This window comes from Hyperolius riggenbachi, chromosome 2, assembly GCF_040937935.1.
Source record: "Hyperolius riggenbachi isolate aHypRig1 chromosome 2, aHypRig1.pri, whole genome shotgun sequence".
In the NCBI taxonomy this organism is placed as follows: Eukaryota; Metazoa; Chordata; class Amphibia; order Anura; family Hyperoliidae; genus Hyperolius; species Hyperolius riggenbachi.
Genome location: NC_090647.1, coordinates 300,974,752 through 300,994,444, shown reverse-complemented (window position 1 = coordinate 300,994,444; position 19,693 = coordinate 300,974,752).

Here is a 19,693-nt window from a genome sequence, read left to right as displayed (position 1 = left end):
CATTTTAATTTGAGTCAGACGGTCTGCATTTTCTGTGGAGAGGCGGATACGCCGATCTGTGACGATGCCTCCGGCAGCACTGAAACAGCGTTCCGACATAACGCTGGCTGCCGGGCAAGCCAGCACCTCTATTGCGTACATTGCCAGTTCGTGCCAGGTGTCTAGCTTCATGCCCGGTTTCAGGTCCAGCGGTGCCAGCCACAAATCCGTCTGTTCCTTTATTCCCCTCCAAATTTCCTCCCCTGTGTGCTGCTTATCCCCAAGGCAGATCAGCTTCAGCAACGCTTGCTGACGCATGCCAACAGCTGTGCTGCACTGCTTCCACAATCCTACTGCTGCTGGTGCTGGGTTAGCGTTTCCGGATGAGGTACAGCTTTGAGATGCGTTGGAGGAGAAGGAGTCAGAGAGGTAGGTGCTGCTGTTGTTATCCAGTGGGAGGGACGGCGGTGCAGCTGTTTGCGGCGTGGGCAACACCCGCGCCGTAGCAGGTGAGGAATCGCTGCCAGGCTCCACAAGGTTCACCCAGTGCGCGGTAAGGGAGATGTATCGACCCTGGCCGAACGCACTCGTCCAGGTGTCAGTGGTGAGGTGAACCTTGCAGGCAACGGCATTCTTCAAGCTTCGGGTTATTTAGCTGACCACGTGCTCATGCAACTCAGGCACTGCAGAGTGCGCAAAGTGGTAGCGGCTGGGAACCACGTAACGTGGGATGGCCACTGACATCATGCCCTTGAAGCTGTTTGTCTCCACCACTCGATATGGCAGCATTTCGTAGGCCAGAAGCTTGGCTATGCTGGCTGGCTGTTACTGCCACGGCCCGGGGGTCATTTGCTGGCAATTTCCTCTTGCGCTCAAACATCTCAGAGACAGACAACTCAACCGTAGGGCTGCACACCGAAGGGCTGTTGGTTGTTGTGTTTGATGAACACTGGGAGACCTCAAGAGCACTAGTCCGGAAAGTGACAGTGTCAGCATCGTCTGATGTTTGTGAATGTTGTGAACCACGCAATGGCTGGGCTACTGCTGCTGCTGAGGCGGGTCTGGTGGTGAGTCTGGTGAACCCAAGGGAGGCAGTGTTGCTGGTGGTACCCTGTCCTGCCGCGTTTTTCCACAGAGTGGGATGTTTGAATAGAATGTGGCGGCTCATGCTGGTGGTGGAGAGGTTGTTAATACTTTTCCCCCTGCTCAGGCGGGTCTTGCACACCTTGCAAATCGCCATGGTAACATCCTCAGTGCAGTCTTCAAAGAAAGCCCAGACTTTGGAGCACCTGCCTTGCTGGCGATTTCTGTTTGCGCCTCTTTTGCCTCTCACTTGAACTTGCTTGCGGTGCCTGAAATTGCGCGCCGCCTACCTTGTGGCACAAGGCGAACTCGTGCAGCAGTGGGTTCCTCAACAGACTCATCTGTGCTGCTGCTACGACGGCGATGTTCTCGTTCACAAACAAAATCTGGGTCTATGTCCACATTGTCCATACCCTCCTCTTCCATCTCCTCAAACTCGTCATATGTCATTGTGGGGGGCCGCCGCCGTGGAGTAGAGCTCCCCAGAACAACCTCTGCGCAGCTCACTCCAACGTCGTCTGGTTATCTGGCAGTTGTGTGCGTGGTGTCGCTGCCGGTTGTGTCAGCTTTGTGCCCACTGGCTCCTTGTAACTGGCTGAGGACTCGGACCTCGTGCGTGATGTGCTGGTGCTGCTTAACCCACTGCTGGACGCTTGAGAGGTCATCCAAGTAATTATCTGGTCCTGTTCTTTTGGATCTGTGAGGGTTGTTGTCCTGGACAACATGGGCGGTATTGAGTGGGTTTTCTTGGGTGCTCCCCTGTGGCCTGTACGTGAACCGTCAGGGGAAACACCTCTTCCCTTGCCCCTCCCTCTTTCACCGGATTTCTTCCTCATTTCACTTATCCTTAAAGTACACGCTGACTGGCAGCAGTACAGTGGCAGTACAGAAATGCTATACAGTGGTGGGTGAGCGGTGTACCACTATTGTCAGCAGCGACACAGAGCACAATGCTATACAGTGGCGGGTGAGCGGTGTACTACTGTTCCCAGCAGACACAGAGTGGAAGTAAACACAATGCTATATAGTGTGGCTGAGCCATGTACACAGAGTGGCATTAAACACAATGCTATATAGTCTGCTATATAGTCACCCCGAACAGGGTGATGTTCTGCAGAACCCGAACAGTGGCAAACACTGTTCGCCCAACACTACTGGGAGGGAACGCAGATTTTAGTACCTAAACACACGATACAACATGTTTTCCGGGGTCGGACTCTGAGGCACATACAGATGGTCCCGATCATCATCCTCATCATACAACTCTTCTCCTGAGTCTGACCCACCCACCACCTCTGCCACCCCAACATCCCCAGACACAGACCCCTCATCGTCCTCAACATTAACTTGGGATGCTGGCCTGAGCCAGACCTCCTCCTCCACATTAGGCCCCATCATCTCCTCAATGGCAGCCCTCATTAATCGCTCTGGCGACGGACCGATGGACACAACGTTCTCCTCCGGGGAGGGCTGCTGCTGACCACTGGCTGCTGGGGTGGATGTTATAGCTTGCGTGGGGCGTTGGCTGTTGCTGTTGTTGGGAGTGCTGCTCACAGCGGAGGTCTCTGGGGAACTCATGTTGAGCTCATATAGTGGTTGACGGTGAGTGGAGTATTACTGATCCCAGCAATATACACACTGACTGGCAGAGTACGCAATGCTATATAGTGTGGCTGAGCGGTGTACACAGAGTGGCAGTAAACACAATGCTATATAGTCTGGCTGAGCGAGCGGTGTACTACTGTTCCCAGCAGAATCAGAGTGGCAGTAAACAATGGTATATAGTCTGGCTGAGCAGTGTACACAGAGTGTCAGTAAACAATGGTATATAGTCTGGCTGAGCGGTGTACACAGAGTGTCAGTAAACAATGGTATATAGTCTGGCTGAGCGGTGTACACAGAGTGTCAGTAAACAATGGTATATAGTCTGGCTGAGCGGTGTACACAGAGTGTCAGTAAACAATGGTATATAGTATGGCTGAGCGGTGTACACAGAGTGTCAGTAAACAATGGTATATAGTCTGGCTGAGCGGTGTACACAGAGTGTCAGTAAACAATGGTATATAGTCTGGCTGAGCGGTGTACACAGAGTGTCAGTAAACAATGGTATATAGTCTGGCTGAGCGGTGTACACAGAGTGTCAGTAAACAATGGTATATAGTCTGGCTGAGCGGTGTACACAGAGTGTCAGTAAACAATGGTATATAGTCTGGCTGAGCGGTGTACACAGAGTGTCAGTAAACAATGCTATATAATCTGGCTGAGCGGTGTACACAGAGTGTCAGTAAACAATGGTATATAGTCTGGCTGAGCGGTGTACACAGAGTGTCAGTAAACAATGGTATATAGTCTGGCTGAGCGGTGTACACAGAGTGTCAGTAAACAATGGTATATAGTCTGGCTGAGCGGTGTACACAGAGTGTCAGTAAACAATGGTATATAGTCTGGCTGAGCGGTGTACACAGAGTGTCAGTAAACAATGGTATATAGTCTGGCTGAGCGGTGTACACAGAGTGTCAGTAAACAATGGTATATAGTCTGGCTGAGCGGTGTACACAGAGTGTCAGTAAACAATGGTATATAGTCTGGCTGAGCGGTGTACACAGAGTGTCAGTAATTAATGGTATATAGTCTGGCTGAGCGGTGTACACAGAGTGTCAGTAAACAATGGTATATAATCTGGCTGAGCGGTGTACACAGAGTGGCAGTAAACACAATGCTATATATAGCGTGGCTGAGTGAGGTGCACAGTGGCAGTACACACAATGCTATATAGTCAGGCTAAGCCGTGTACACAGAGTGTCAGAAAACACAATGCTAAATATAGCGTGGCTGAGCGAGGTGCACAGTGGCAGTACACACAATGCTATATAGTCAGGCTAAGCCGTGTACACAGAGTGTCAGAAAACACAATGCTATATATAGCGTGGCTGAGCGAGGTGCACAGTGGCAGTACACACAATGCTATATAGCCAGGCTAAGCCGTGTACACAGAGTGTCAGAAAACACAATGCTATATATAGCGTGGCTGAGCGAGGTACACAGTGGCAGTAAACAATGCTATATATATAGTGTGGCTGAGCGAGCGGTGTACTACTGTTCCCAGCAGCGACACACAATGACTGGGGGGGACCCTGGCTAGCGTGGCTGGAGAGTGAACTACCCTGCCTGCCTACCCAAAGCTAAACCCACAGAGAAATGGCGGAGATATGACGTGGTTCGGGTATTTATTTACCCGAACCACGTGACCGTTCGGCCAATCAGAGCGCGTTCGGGCCCGAACCACGTGACCCGTTCGGCCAATCACAGCGCTAGCCGAACGTTCGGGGAACGTTCGGCCATGCGCTCTTAGTTCGGCCATGTGGCCGAACGGTTTGGCCGAGCACCGTCAGGTGTTCGGCCGAACTCGAACATCACCCGAACAGGGTGATGTTCTGCAGAACCCGAACAGTGGCGAACACTGTTCGCCCAACACTAGTTGGTATCTGCCCCTTTCTTAGTGAGACTGATGAGGGGTGCAATGACTGTGGAGTACCCCTTTATGAACCTTCTATAGTAATTTGCGAACCCTAAGAACCTTTGGAGGGCCTTCAATCCTACTGGCTGAGGCCACTCCAAGACAGCAGAGACTTTGGCAGGGTCCATAGAAAGGCCCGAGGTGTAAATTATATACCCCAGAAAGGCGACAGATGTTACCTCAAAAATGCATTTCTCCAACTTAGCATAAAGCATGTTTTGTCTTAGCTTGTGCAACACAAATCTAACATGGGCCCTGTGCTCTGTGAGGTTAGCTGAGAAGATTAGTATATCATCTAGATATACCAGAACAAATTTACCTAAAACCTCCCTGAACACCTCATTGATGAGTTCCTGAAAGACGGCCGGGGCGTTACACAACCCGAAGGGCATCACCAGGTACTCGTAATGCCCATCGGGTGTGTTGAAGGCCATCTTCCACTCATCGCCCTCTCTGATCCGTACCAGGTTGTATGTACCCCGCAAATCCAATTTTGAGAAAATCTTAGCATTGGTGACCTGATGTAACGATTGTGGAACTTTCTCCGTGATCAGCGCACAACGCGTGTGCTGATACGGCGGAAATCCTCCACAAGCGTAAAATTGCAGGCACCCAGCAAAAGGTGCTACGCACCCGTAGAGGGAAAATTCCTGTCAGCAGATGGCGCTGGGGAGTGCAGAGGAATCAATCCTCTGTACCTCCACAAATGCCAGACAAGAATCGTACGAAGCGCAGAACGCAATCGCAAGAGAAGCGATTGCGAATGAGAACGAGTAAAGGGACAGGTTGTATGTGTGTGCGCCAACCTAGTCGCCACCCCACGACAATGCACACACAACAGCAGATATGAAATAGGAACGCGATCGCGAGAGGTGCGATCGCCAGACGTGACACAAGGCAGATCAGAACAGAATACGAGGGTAGCAAAGGCACAGCAAATAATACAATGAGAATAACAAGGAAAATAACAAACGCTAACTGAATGAGAACACCGCACTCATTCGCAACAGTGCACGCGTTCGTGCGCGGTCTCCACGTGATAAGCACAATAGAGACAAGCACGCCTAACTAACCATTGACAGACAAACATGTAACAGAGGACACGAGCGCTTGCTTAACGGTTACCTCACCGAGCCTCCAGCAAGCGTTCGTAGCAGACAAGACAGACACACGAAAACAGGGACAAGCGAGAGATAGGATCCACAGCACTAGCGAAAGTGGCTAGCGCGATCCAGGAAGACAGAACAGAAGGATCCACAGCACTAGCGCTAGGCGAGTGCGATCCAGGCAGACAGAGTAGTAGAACAGAAGGATCCACAGCACTAGTGAAAGTGGCTAGTGCGATCCAGGTACACAGTAGCAGAACAGAAGCATCCACAGCACTAGCAGAAAGTGGCTAGTGCGATCCAAGGAGACAGAACAGAAGGATCCACAGCGCTAGCGCAAGATGCTAGTGCGATCCAAGTGAGACAGATCACAAGAGATAGCTGGTAGCAACCGCTGCACCAGCTATACTCCAAGAACAGAGATCAGAACCATTTCCTGTCGACCACCGCTGGGACAGGACAATAGCAACAGAACAAACAAACAGATAAGCAATCCTAACTGCACTAAGGAAACCTGCCTAGTGCAGTTTTCCAGGAATTACTCTAAGCTGATCTTCAAACAGAGAGTAAGGCTGACACCCCTCCAGGAGTGTTACACAGGACTAAATCCTTATGACCAGCCAAACATTGTGGGAAACACATAGTACCTATAGTACACGCCTCCAATGAATGTAGCCAGGCAATTTGCATGACAACGTATGCAAATTCCTTAGCAAGCACAAGCTGCAAAACTGACAGAAGCTCTCCTTTCCAGAGTCCTGCAGCATGCAAACCTAAACAATGGTCAAAAAGCTGCCTGCCTGCACAGGCAGCTGAGCAGATCATTACACCTGAGTAAATAAATCGTCTATCAAAGGCAATGGATAGCGATTTTTTTTTTACTGTGATTTTATTCAGGCCCCGGTAATCAATACACGGCCGAAGGCCTCCATCTTTTTTCTTAACAAAAAAGAAACCTGCTCCTGCAGGTGACCGGGAAGGGCGAATGAACCCCTTAGCTAAGTTCTCGCGGATATACTCCTGCATGGCCAATTTTTCCAGCCCAGATAAATTGTAGAGGTGACCTCTAGGGGGCATACAACCAGACCGGAGATCGATGGGACAATCAAAAGGGCGATGTGGAGGAAGTTTATCGGCTGATCTAGGACAAAACACGTCTGAGAATTCTGAATACTGAACTGGTACTCCCTCCACGTGAATCTTGGTCTGGCCCAAGGTTACCTTCGCCAAACAGTGATAAAAGCAATGGGACGACCAGCTCGTTAGCTGACCAGTGGCCCAATTTATCTGAGGTGAGTGGAGTTGTAACCAAGGCATGCCCAGAATGATCGTAGAGGTTGTCATGTGTAACACAAAAAAATGCAAATCTTCTCTATGCAACACCCCAATAGCGACTCCTACCTCTGGAGTCTGCGACAGTGGACTGTTACCCTGCAGTGGGGAGTCATCCACTGCAGTAACTTGAATCGGTGGTTTAACCGGTGTGAGTGGAATTCCCAATTTCTTATCAAATTCGTAATCCATAAAATTAGCCGCTGAGCCTGAGTCAATGAAGGCTTCAGTGACTTCAGACTTATCTTCCCATGAAATAGTACAAGGAAGAAGCAAACGTTTCTCATCTAGGGGTAAAAATTGTACGCCTAGGGTATTACCCCCAACTACACCTAGGCAGTAGCGTTTCCCGATTTCTTAGGGCAGTTCTGCACTCTATGACCCCTTTCTGCACAATACAGACAGAGCTGCTCTGATATTCTGCGTTTCCGCTCCACCTGAGACAATTTAGACCGACCAATCTGCATTGGTTCGCTGGGAGGTGATGCGGGGGGAATAGGAGTTACTGGGGGCACAGCATGGGACACCATTTTCACGTGGTTTTTTTTCCCCGGGTCTGCCTCTGATAGCACAGCCGACGATCTATTCTAATGGCTGATGAAATGGCCTCATCGATGGATTTGGGTTCAGGCTGACTTAACATAAGATCAGAGACCTCGTCTGACAACCCTGATAAAAAACAATCTAACAGGGCAAAAGTATCCCACCTGGCCGATACCGACCATCTCCTAAATTCAGCAGCATAATCTTCTACCAGACCCTTGCCTTGACGCAAAAGTTTGAGCTTCCGCTCAGAAGTCTAGGCAATGTCTGGGTCGTCGTAAATTACAGCCATAGCTTGAAAAAATTCTTCCACAGAGGCCAGGGCTGGGTGACCGATGGGTAGACTGTATGCCCAGGTCTGGGAATCGCCAGATAATAAAGTTTTGATAAATGTAACCCTTTGGGCCATAGTGCCTGAAGACTTAGGTCTTAACTCAAAGTATGATAACACTCTACTTCTAAAATTTCGGAAGTCAGATCTGTGACCAGAAAATCTTTCGGGTACAGGCATACGTATGTCTGTGGTAGGAGGAGATCGCACTTCATCCACAGCCGTCTGGAGGGTTTGTACAGATCCAGATAAGGCGTATATTAACGTCCGGTGGCTACCCAGCACTTGCTTGATGTTATCTAGTGTTGGGCGAACACCTAGATGTTCGGGTTCGACTAATGGAAGTCAATGGGGACCCGAACTTTCGTGCTTTGTAAAGCTTCCTTACATGCTACATACCCCAAATTAGCAGGGTATGTGCACCTTGGGAGTGGGTACAAGAGGAAAAAAAATATTTGAAAAAGAGCTTATAGTTTTTGAGAAAATTGATTGTAAAGTTTCAAAGGAAAAACTGTCTTTTAAATGTGGAAAATGTCATGTTTCTTTGCACAGGTAACATGCTTTTTTTCGCCATGCAGTCATAAATGTAATACAGAGAAGAGGTTCCAGGAAAAGGGACCGGTAACACTAACCCAGCACCAGCAGCAGCACACGTGATGGAACAGGAGGAGGCGCAGGAGGAGAAGGCCACGCTTTGAGACACAACAACCCAGGCCTTGCATGAGGACAAGAAGCGTGCGGATAGCATGCTTTGTACCGCCATGCAGTCATAAATGTAATAAAGATAAGTGGTTCAATAAACAGGGACCACGCGGCAACGCTAACCCAGCAGCAGCAGACGTGATGGAACAGGAGGAGGCGCAGGAGGAGAAGGCCACGCTTTGTGAGACACAACAACCCAGGCCTTGCATGAGGACAAGAAGCGTGCGGATAGCATGCTTTGTACCGCCATGCAGTCATAAATGTAATAAAGATAAGAGGTTCCATAAACAGGGACCGGCAACGCTAACCCAGCAGCAGCACACGTGATGGAACAGGAGGAGGCGCAGGAGGAGAAGGCCACACTTTGAGACACAACAACCCAGGCCTTGCATGAGGACAAGAAGCGTGCGGATAGCATGCTTTGTACCGCCATGCAGTCATAAATGTAATAAAGATAAGTGGTTCAATAAACAGGGACCACGCGGCAACGCTAACCCAGCAGCAGCAGACGTGATGGAACAGGAGGAGGCGCAGGAGGAGAAGGCCACGCTTTGTGAGACACAACAACCCAGGCCTTGCATGAGGACAAGAAGCGTGCGGATAGCATGCTTTGTACCGCCATGCAGTCATAAATGTAATAAAGATAAGTGGTTCAATAAACAGGGACCACGCGGCAACGCTAACCCAGCAGCAGCAGACGTGATGGAACAGGAGAAGGCGCAGGAGGAGAAGGCCACGCTTTGTGAGACACAACAACCCAGGCCTTGCATGAGGACAAGAAGCGTGCGGATAGCATGCTTTGTACCGCCATGCAGTCATAAATGTAATAAAGATAAGTGGTTCAATAAACAGGGACCACGCGGCAACGCTAACCCAGCAGCAGCAGACGTGATGGAACAGGAGCAGGCGCAGGAGGAGAAGGCCATGCTTTTTGAGACACAACAACCCAGGCCTTGCATGAGGACAAAAAGCGTGCGGATATAGCAGCAATGCTTTTTGCCGCCATGCAGTCATAAATGTAATACAGATGAGAGGTTCAATAAACAGGGACCGGAAACGCTAAACCATCCCAGATGTTCATTGGTCATGTTACTTGGTTGGGGTCCTGGAGTGTTGCGTAGTCGTTTCCAATCCAGGATTGATTCATTTTAATTTGAGTCAGACGGTCTGCATTTTCTGTGGAGAGGCGGATACGCCGATCTGTGACGATGCCTCCGGCAGCACTGAAACAGCGTTCCGACATAACGCTGGCTGCCGGGCAAGCCAGCACCTCTATTGCGTACATTGCCAGTTCGTGCCAGGTGTCTAGCTTCATGCCCGGTTTCAGGTCCAGCGGTGCCAGCCACAAATCCGTCTGTTCCTTTATTCCCCTCCAAATTTCCTCCCCTGTGTGCTGCTTATCCCCAAGGCAGATCAGCTTCAGCAACGCTTGCTGACGCATGCCAACAGCTGTGCTGCACTGCTTCCACAATCCTACTGCTGCTGGTGCTGGGTTAGCGTTTCCGGATGAGGTACAGCTTTGAGATGCGTTGGAGGAGAAGGAGTCAGAGAGGTAGGTGCTGCTGTTGTTATCCAGTGGGAGGGACGGCGGTGCAGCTGTTTGCGGCGTGGGCAACACCCGCGCCGTAGCAGGTGAGGAATCGCTGCCAGGCTCCACAAGGTTCACCCAGTGCGCGGTAAGGGAGATGTATCGACCCTGGCCGAACGCACTCGTCCAGGTGTCAGTGGTGAGGTGAACCTTGCAGGCAACGGCATTCTTCAAGCTTCGGGTTATTTAGCTGACCACGTGCTCATGCAACTCAGGCACTGCAGAGTGCGCAAAGTGGTAGCGGCTGGGAACCACGTAACGTGGGATGGCCACTGACATCATGCCCTTGAAGCTGTTTGTCTCCACCACTCGATATGGCAGCATTTCGTAGGCCAGAAGCTTGGCTATGCTGGCTGGCTGTTACTGCCACGGCCCGGGGGTCATTTGCTGGCAATTTCCTCTTGCGCTCAAACATCTCAGAGACAGACAACTCAACCGTAGGGCTGCACACCGAAGGGCTGTTGGTTGTTGTGTTTGATGAACACTGGGAGACCTCAAGAGCACTAGTCCGGAAAGTGACAGTGTCAGCATCGTCTGATGTTTGTGAATGTTGTGAACCACGCAATGGCTGGGCTACTGCTGCTGCTGAGGCGGGTCTGGTGGTGAGTCTGGTGAACCCAAGGGAGGCAGTGTTGCTGGTGGTACCCTGTCCTGCCGCGTTTTTCCACAGAGTGGGATGTTTGAATAGAATGTGGCGGCTCATGCTGGTGGTGGAGAGGTTGTTAATACTTTTCCCCCTGCTCAGGCGGGTCTTGCACACCTTGCAAATCGCCATGGTAACATCCTCAGTGCAGTCTTCAAAGAAAGCCCAGACTTTGGAGCACCTGCCTTGCTGGCGATTTCTGTTTGCGCCTCTTTTGCCTCTCACTTGAACTTGCTTGCGGTGCCTGAAATTGCGCGCCGCCTACCTTGTGGCACAAGGCGAACTCGTGCAGCAGTGGGTTCCTCAACAGACTCATCTGTGCTGCTGCTACGACGGCGATGTTCTCGTTCACAAACAAAATCTGGGTCTATGTCCACATTGTCCATACCCTCCTCTTCCATCTCCTCAAACTCGTCATATGTCATTGTGGGGGGCCGCCGCCGTGGAGTAGAGCTCCCCAGAACAACCTCTGCGCAGCTCACTCCAACGTCGTCTGGTTATCTGGCAGTTGTGTGCGTGGTGTCGCTGCCGGTTGTGTCAGCTTTGTGCCCACTGGCTCCTTGTAACTGGCTGAGGACTCGGACCTCGTGCGTGATGTGCTGGTGCTGCTTAACCCACTGCTGGACGCTTGAGAGGTCATCCAAGTAATTATCTGGTCCTGTTCTTTTGGATCTGTGAGGGTTGTTGTCCTGGACAACATGGGCGGTATTGAGTGGGTTTTCTTGGGTGCTCCCCTGTGGCCTGTACGTGAACCGTCAGGGGAAACACCTCTTCCCTTGCCCCTCCCTCTTTCACCGGATTTCTTCCTCATTTCACTTATCCTTAAAGTACACGCTGACTGGCAGCAGTACAGTGGCAGTACAGAAATGCTATACAGTGGTGGGTGAGCGGTGTACCACTATTGTCAGCAGCGACACAGAGCACAATGCTATACAGTGGCGGGTGAGCGGTGTACTACTGTTCCCAGCAGACACAGAGTGGAAGTAAACACAATGCTATATAGTGTGGCTGAGCCGTGTACACAGAGTGGCATTAAACACAATGCTATATAGTCTGCTATATAGTCACCCCGAACAGGGTGATGTTCTGCAGAACCCGAACAGTGGCAAACACTGTTCGCCCAACACTACTGGGAGGGAACGCAGATTTTAGTACCTAAACACACGATACAACATGTTTTCCGGGGTCGGACTCTGAGGCACATACAGATGGTCCCGATCATCATCCTCATCATACAACTCTTCTCCTGAGTCTGACCCACCCACCACCTCTGCCACCCCAACATCCCCAGACACAGACCCCTCATCGTCCTCAACATTAACTTGGGATGCTGGCCTGAGCCAGACCTCCTCCTCCACATTAGGCCCCATCATCTCCTCAATGGCAGCCCTCATTAATCGCTCTGGCGACGGACCGATGGACACAACGTTCTCCTCCGGGGAGGGCTGCTGCTGACCACTGGCTGCTGGGGTGGATGTTATAGCTTGCGTGGGGCGTTGGCTGTTGCTGTTGTTGGGAGTGCTGCTCACAGCGGAGGTCTCTGGGGAACTCATGTTGAGCTCATATAGTGGTTGACGGTGAGTGGAGTATTACTGATCCCAGCAATATACACACTGACTGGCAGAGTACGCAATGCTATATAGTGTGGCTGAGCGGTGTACACAGAGTGGCAGTAAACACAATGCTATATAGTCTGGCTGAGCGAGCGGTGTACTACTGTTCCCAGCAGAATCAGAGTGGCAGTAAACAATGGTATATAGTCTGGCTGAGCAGTGTACACAGAGTGTCAGTAAACAATGGTATATAGTCTGGCTGAGCGGTGTACACAGAGTGTCAGTAAACAATGGTATATAGTCTGGCTGAGCGGTGTACACAGAGTGTCAGTAAACAATGGTATATAGTATGGCTGAGCGGTGTACACAGAGTGTCAGTAAACAATGGTATATAGTCTGGCTGAGCGGTGTACACAGAGTGTCAGTAAACAATGGTATATAGTCTGGCTGAGCGGTGTACACAGAGTGTCAGTAAACAATGGTATATAGTCTGGCTGAGCGGTGTACACAGAGTGTCAGTAAACAATGGTATATAGTCTGGCTGAGCGGTGTACACAGAGTGTCAGTAAACAATGGTATATAGTCTGGCTGAGCGGTGTACACAGAGTGTCAGTAAACAATGGTATATAGTCTGGCTGAGCGGTGTACACAGAGTGTCAGTAAACAATGCTATATAATCTGGCTGAGCGGTGTACACAGAGTGTCAGTAAACAATGGTATATAGTCTGGCTGAGCGGTGTACACAGAGTGTCAGTAAACAATGGTATATAGTCTGGCTGAGCGGTGTACACAGAGTGTCAGTAAACAATGGTATATAGTCTGGCTGAGCGGTGTACACAGAGTGTCAGTAAACAATGGTATATAGTCTGGCTGAGCGGTGTACACAGAGTGTCAGTAAACAATGGTATATAATCTGGCTGAGCGGTGTACACAGAGTGTCAGTAAACAATGCAATATAGTCTGGCTGAGCGGTGTACACAGAGTGTCAGTAAACAATGCTATATAATCTGGCTGAGCGGTGTACACAGAGTGTCAGTAAACAATGGTATATAGTCTGGCTGAGCGGTGTACACAGAGTGTCAGTAAACAATGGTATATAGTCTGGCTGAGCGGTGTACACAGAGTGTCAGTAAACAATGGTATATAGTCTGGCTGAGCGGTGTACACAGAGTGTCAGTAAACAATGGTATATAGTCTGGCTGAGCGGTGTACACAGAGTGTCAGTAAACAATGGTATATAGTCTGGCTGAGCGGTGTACACAGAGTGTCAGTAAACAATGGTATATAGTCTGGCTGAGCGGTGTACACAGAGTGTCAGTAAACAATGGTATATAGTCTGGCTGAGCGGTGTACACAGAGTGTCAGTAATTAATGGTATATAGTCTGGCTGAGCGGTGTACACAGAGTGTCAGTAAACAATGGTATATAATCTGGCTGAGCGGTGTACACAGAGTGGCAGTAAACACAATGCTATATATAGCGTGGCTGAGTGAGGTGCACAGTGGCAGTACACACAATGCTATATAGTCAGGCTAAGCCGTGTACACAGAGTGTCAGAAAACACAATGCTAAATATAGCGTGGCTGAGCGAGGTGCACAGTGGCAGTACACACAATGCTATATAGTCAGGCTAAGCCGTGTACACAGAGTGTCAGAAAACACAATGCTATATATAGCGTGGCTGAGCGAGGTGCACAGTGGCAGTACACACAATGCTATATAGCCAGGCTAAGCCGTGTACACAGAGTGTCAGAAAACACAATGCTATATATAGCGTGGCTGAGCGAGGTACACAGTGGCAGTAAACAATGCTATATATATAGTGTGGCTGAGCGAGCGGTGTACTACTGTTCCCAGCAGCGACACACAATGACTGGGGGGGACCCTGGCTAGCGTGGCTGGAGAGTGAACTACCCTGCCTGCCTACCCAAAGCTAAACCCACAGAGAAATGGCGGAGATATGACGTGGTTCGGGTATTTATTTACCCGAACCACGTGACCGTTCGGCCAATCAGAGCGCGTTCGGGCCCGAACCACGTGACCCGTTCGGCCAATCACAGCGCTAGCCGAACGTTCGGGGAACGTTCGGCCATGCGCTCTTAGTTCGGCCATGTGGCCGAACGGTTTGGCCGAGCACCGTCAGGTGTTCGGCCAAACTCGAACATCACCCGAACAGGGTGATGTTCTGCAGAACCCGAACAGTGGCGAACACTGTTCGCCCAACACTAGTTGGTATCTGCCCCTTTCTTAGTGAGACTGATGAGGGGTGCAATGACTGTGGAGTACCCCTTTATGAACCTTCTATAGTAATTTGCGAACCCTAAGAACCTTTGGAGGGCCTTCAATCCTACTGGCTGAGGCCACTCCAAGACAGCAGAGACTTTGGCAGGGTCCATAGAAAGGCCCGAGGTGGAAATTATATACCCCAGAAAGGCGACAGATGTTACCTCAAAAATGCATTTCTCCAACTTAGCATAAAGCATGTTTTGTCTTAGCTTGTGCAACACAAATCTAACATGGGCCCTGTGCTCTGTGAGGTTAGCTGAGAAGATTAGTATATCATCTAGATATACCAGAACAAATTTACCTAAAACCTCCCTGAACACCTCATTGATGAGTTCCTGAAAGACGGCCGGGGCGTTACACAACCCGAAGGGCATCACCAGGTACTCGTAATGCCCATCGGGTGTGTTGAAGGCCATCTTCCACTCATCGCCCTCTCTGATCCGTACCAGGTTGTATGTACCCCGCAAATCCAATTTTGAGAAAATCTTAGCATTGGTGACCTGATGTAACGATTGTGGAACTTTCTCCGTGATCAGCGCACAACGCGTGTGCTGATACGGCGGAAATCCTCCACAAGCGTAAAATTGCAGGCACCCAGCAAAAGGTGCTACGCACCCGTAGAGGGAAAATTCCTGTCAGCAGATGGCGCTGGGGAGTGCAGAGGAATCAATCCTCTGTACCTCCACAAATGCCAGACAAGAATCGTACGAAGCGCAGAACGCAATCGCAAGAGAAGCGATTGCGAATGAGAACGAGTAAAGGGACAGGTTGTATGTGTGTGCGCCAACCTAGTCGCCACCCCACGACAATGCACACACAACAGCAGATATGAAATAGGAACGCGATCGCGAGAGGTGCGATCGCCAGACGTGACACAAGGCAGATCAGAACAGAATACGAGGGTAGCAAAGGCACAGCAAATAATACAATGAGAATAACAAGGAAAATAACAAACGCTAACTGAATGAGAACACCGCACTCATTCGCAACAGTGCACGCGTTCGTGCGCGGTCTCCACGTGATAAGCACAATAGAGACAAGCACGCCTAACTAACCATTGACAGACAAACATGTAACAGAGGACACGAGCGCTTGCTTAACGGTTACCTCACCGAGCCTCCAGCAAGCGTTCGTAGCAGACAAGACAGACACACGAAAACAGGGACAAGCGAGAGATAGGATCCACAGCACTAGCGAAAGTGGCTAGCGCGATCCAGGAAGACAGAACAGAAGGATCCACAGCACTAGCGCTAGGCGAGTGCGATCCAGGCAGACAGAGTAGTAGAACAGAAGGATCCACAGCACTAGTGAAAGTGGCTAGTGCGATCCAGGTACACAGTAGCAGAACAGAAGCATCCACAGCACTAGCAGAAAGTGGCTAGTGCGATCCAAGGAGACAGAACAGAAGGATCCACAGCGCTAGCGCAAGATGCTAGTGCGATCCAAGTGAGACAGATCACAAGAGATAGCTGGTAGCAACCGCTGCACCAGCTATACTCCAAGAACAGAGATCAGAACCATTTCCTGTCGACCACCGCTGGGACAGGACAATAGCAACAGAACAAACAAACAGATAAGCAATCCTAACTGCACTAAGGAAACCTGCCTAGTGCAGTTTTCCAGGAATTACTCTAAGCTGATCTTCAAACAGAGAGTAAGGCTGACACCCCTCCAGGAGTGTTACACAGGACTAAATCCTTATGACCAGCCAAACATTGTGGGAAACACATAGTACCTATAGTACACGCCTCCAATGAATGTAGCCAGGCAATTTGCATGACAACGTATGCAAATTCCTTAGCAAGCACAAGCTGCAAAACTGACAGAAGCTCTCCTTTCCAGAGTCCTGCAGCATGCAAACCTAAACAATGGTCAAAAAGCTGCCTGCCTGCACAGGCAGCTGAGCAGATCATTACACCTGAGTAAATAAATCGTCTATCAAAGGCAATGGATAGCGATTTTTTTTTTACTGTGATTTTATTCAGGCCCCGGTAATCAATACACGGCCGAAGGCCTCCATCTTTTTTCTTAACAAAAAAGAAACCTGCTCCTGCAGGTGACCGGGAAGGGCGAATGAACCCCTTAGCTAAGTTCTCGCGGATATACTCCTGCATGGCCAATTTTTCCAGCCCAGATAAATTGTAGAGGTGACCTCTAGGGGGCATACAACCAGACCGGAGATCGATGGGACAATCAAAAGGGCGATGTGGAGGAAGTTTATCGGCTGATCTAGGACAAAACACGTCTGAGAATTCTGAATACTGAACTGGTACTCCCTCCACGTGAATCTTGGTCTGGCCCAAGGTTACCTTCGCCAAACAGTGATAAAAGCAATGGGACGACCAGCTCGTTAGCTGACCAGTGGCCCAATTTATCTGAGGTGAGTGGAGTTGTAACCAAGGCATGCCCAGAATGATCGTAGAGGTTGTCATGTGTAACACAAAAAAATGCAAATCTTCTCTATGCAACACCCCAATAGCGACTCCTACCTCTGGAGTCTGCGACAGTGGACTGTTACCCTGCAGTGGGGAGTCATCCACTGCAGTAACTTGAATCGGTGGTTTAACCGGTGTGAGTGGAATTCCCAATTTCTTATCAAATTCGTAATCCATAAAATTAGCCGCTGAGCCTGAGTCAATGAAGGCTTCAGTGACTTCAGACTTATCTTCCCATGAAATAGTACAAGGAAGAAGCAAACGTTTCTCATCTAGGGGTAAAAATTGTACGCCTAGGGTATTACCCCCAACTACACCTAGGCAGTAGCGTTTCCCGATTTCTTAGGGCAGTTCTGCACTCTATGACCCCTTTCTGCACAATACAGACAGAGCTGCTCTGATATTCTGCGTTTCCGCTCCACCTGAGACAATTTAGACCAACCAATCTGCATTGGTTCGCTGGGAGGTGATGCGGGGGGAATAGGAGTTACTGGGGGCACAGCATGGGACACCATTTTCACGTGGTTTTTTTTCCCCGGGTCTGCCTCTGATAGCACAGCCGACGATCTATTCTAATGGCTGATGAAATGGCCTCATCGATGGATTTGGGTTCAGGCTGACTTAACATAAGATCAGAGACCTCGTCTGACAACCCTGATAAAAAACAATCTAACAGGGCAAAAGTATCCCACCTGGCCGATACCGACCATCTCCTAAATTCAGCAGCATAATCTTCTACCAGACCCTTGCCTTGACGCAAAAGTTTGAGCTTCCGCTCAGAAGTCTAGGCAATGTCTGGGTCGTCGTAAATTACAGCCATAGCTTGAAAAAATTCTTCCACAGAGGCCAGGGCTGGGTGACCGATGGGTAGACTGTATGCCCAGGTCTGGGAATCGCCAGATAATAAAGTTTTGATAAATGTAACCCTTTGGGCCATAGTGCCTGAAGACTTAGGTCTTAACTCAAAGTATGATAACACTCTACTTCTAAAATTTCGGAAGTCAGATCTGTGACCAGAAAATCTTTCGGGTACAGGCATACGTATGTCTGTGGTAGGAGGAGATCGCACTTCATCCACAGCCGTCTGGAGGGTTTGTACAGATCCAGATAAGGCGTATATTAACGTCCGGTGGCTACCCAGCACTTGCTTGATGTTATCTAGTGTTGGGCGAACACCTAGATGTTCGGGTTCGACTAATGGAAGTCAATGGGGACCCGAACTTTCGTGCTTTGTAAAGCTTCCTTACATGCTACATACCCCAAATTAGCAGGGTATGTGCACCTTGGGAGTGGGTACAAGAGGAAAAAAAATATTTGAAAAAGAGCTTATAGTTTTTGAGAAAATTGATTGTAAAGTTTCAAAGGAAAAACTGTCTTTTAAATGTGGAAAATGTCATGTTTCTTTGCACAGGTAACATGCTTTTTTTCGCCATGCAGTCATAAATGTAATACAGAGAAGAGGTTCCAGGAAAAGGGACCGGTAACACTAACCCAGCACCAGCAGCAGCACACGTGATGGAACAGGAGGAGGCGCAGGAGGAGAAGGCCACGCTTTGAGACACAACAACCCAGGCCTTGCATGAGGACAAGAAGCGTGCGGATAGCATGCTTTGTACCGCCATGCAGTCATAAATGTAATAAAGATAAGTGGTTCAATAAACAGGGACCACGCGGCAACGCTAACCCAGCAGCAGCAGACGTGATGGAACAGGAGGAGGCGCAGGAGGAGAAGGCCACGCTTTGTGAGACACAACAACCCAGGCCTTGCATGAGGACAAGAAGCGTGCGGATAGCATGCTTTGTACCGCCATGCAGTCATAAATGTAATAAAGATAAGAGGTTCCATAAACAGGGACCGGCAACGCTAACCCAGCAGCAGCACACGTGATGGAACAGGAGGAGGCGCAGGAGGAGAAGGCCACACTTTGAGACACAACAACCCAGGCCTTGCATGAGGACAAGAAGCGTGCGGATAGCATGCTTTGTACCGCCATGCAGTCATAAATGTAATAAATATAAGTGGTTCAATAAACAGGGACCACGCGGCAACGCTAACCCAGCAGCAGCAGACGTGATGGAACAGGAGGAGGCGCAGGAGGAGAAGGCCACGCTTTGTGAGACACAACAACCCAGGCCTTGCATGAGGACAAGAAGCGTGCGGATAGCATGCTTTGTACCGCCATGCAGTCATAAATGTAATAAAGATAAGTGGTTCAATAAACAGGGACCACGCGGCAACGCTAACCCAGCAGCAGCAGACGTGATGGAACAGGAGAAGGCGCAGGAGGAGAAGGCCACGCTTTGTGAGACACAACAACCCAGGCCTTGCATGAGGACAAGAAGCGTGCGGATAGCATGCTTTGTACCGCCATGCAGTCATAAATGTAATAAAGATAAGTGGTTCAATAAACAGGGACCACGCGGCAACGCTAACCCAGCAGCAGCAGACGTGATGGAACAGGAGCAGGCGCAGGAGGAGAAGGCCATGCTTTTTGAGACACAACAACCCAGGCCTTGCATGAGGACAAAAAGCGTGCGGATATAGCAGCAATGCTTTTTGCCGCCATGCAGTCATAAATGTAATACAGATGAGAG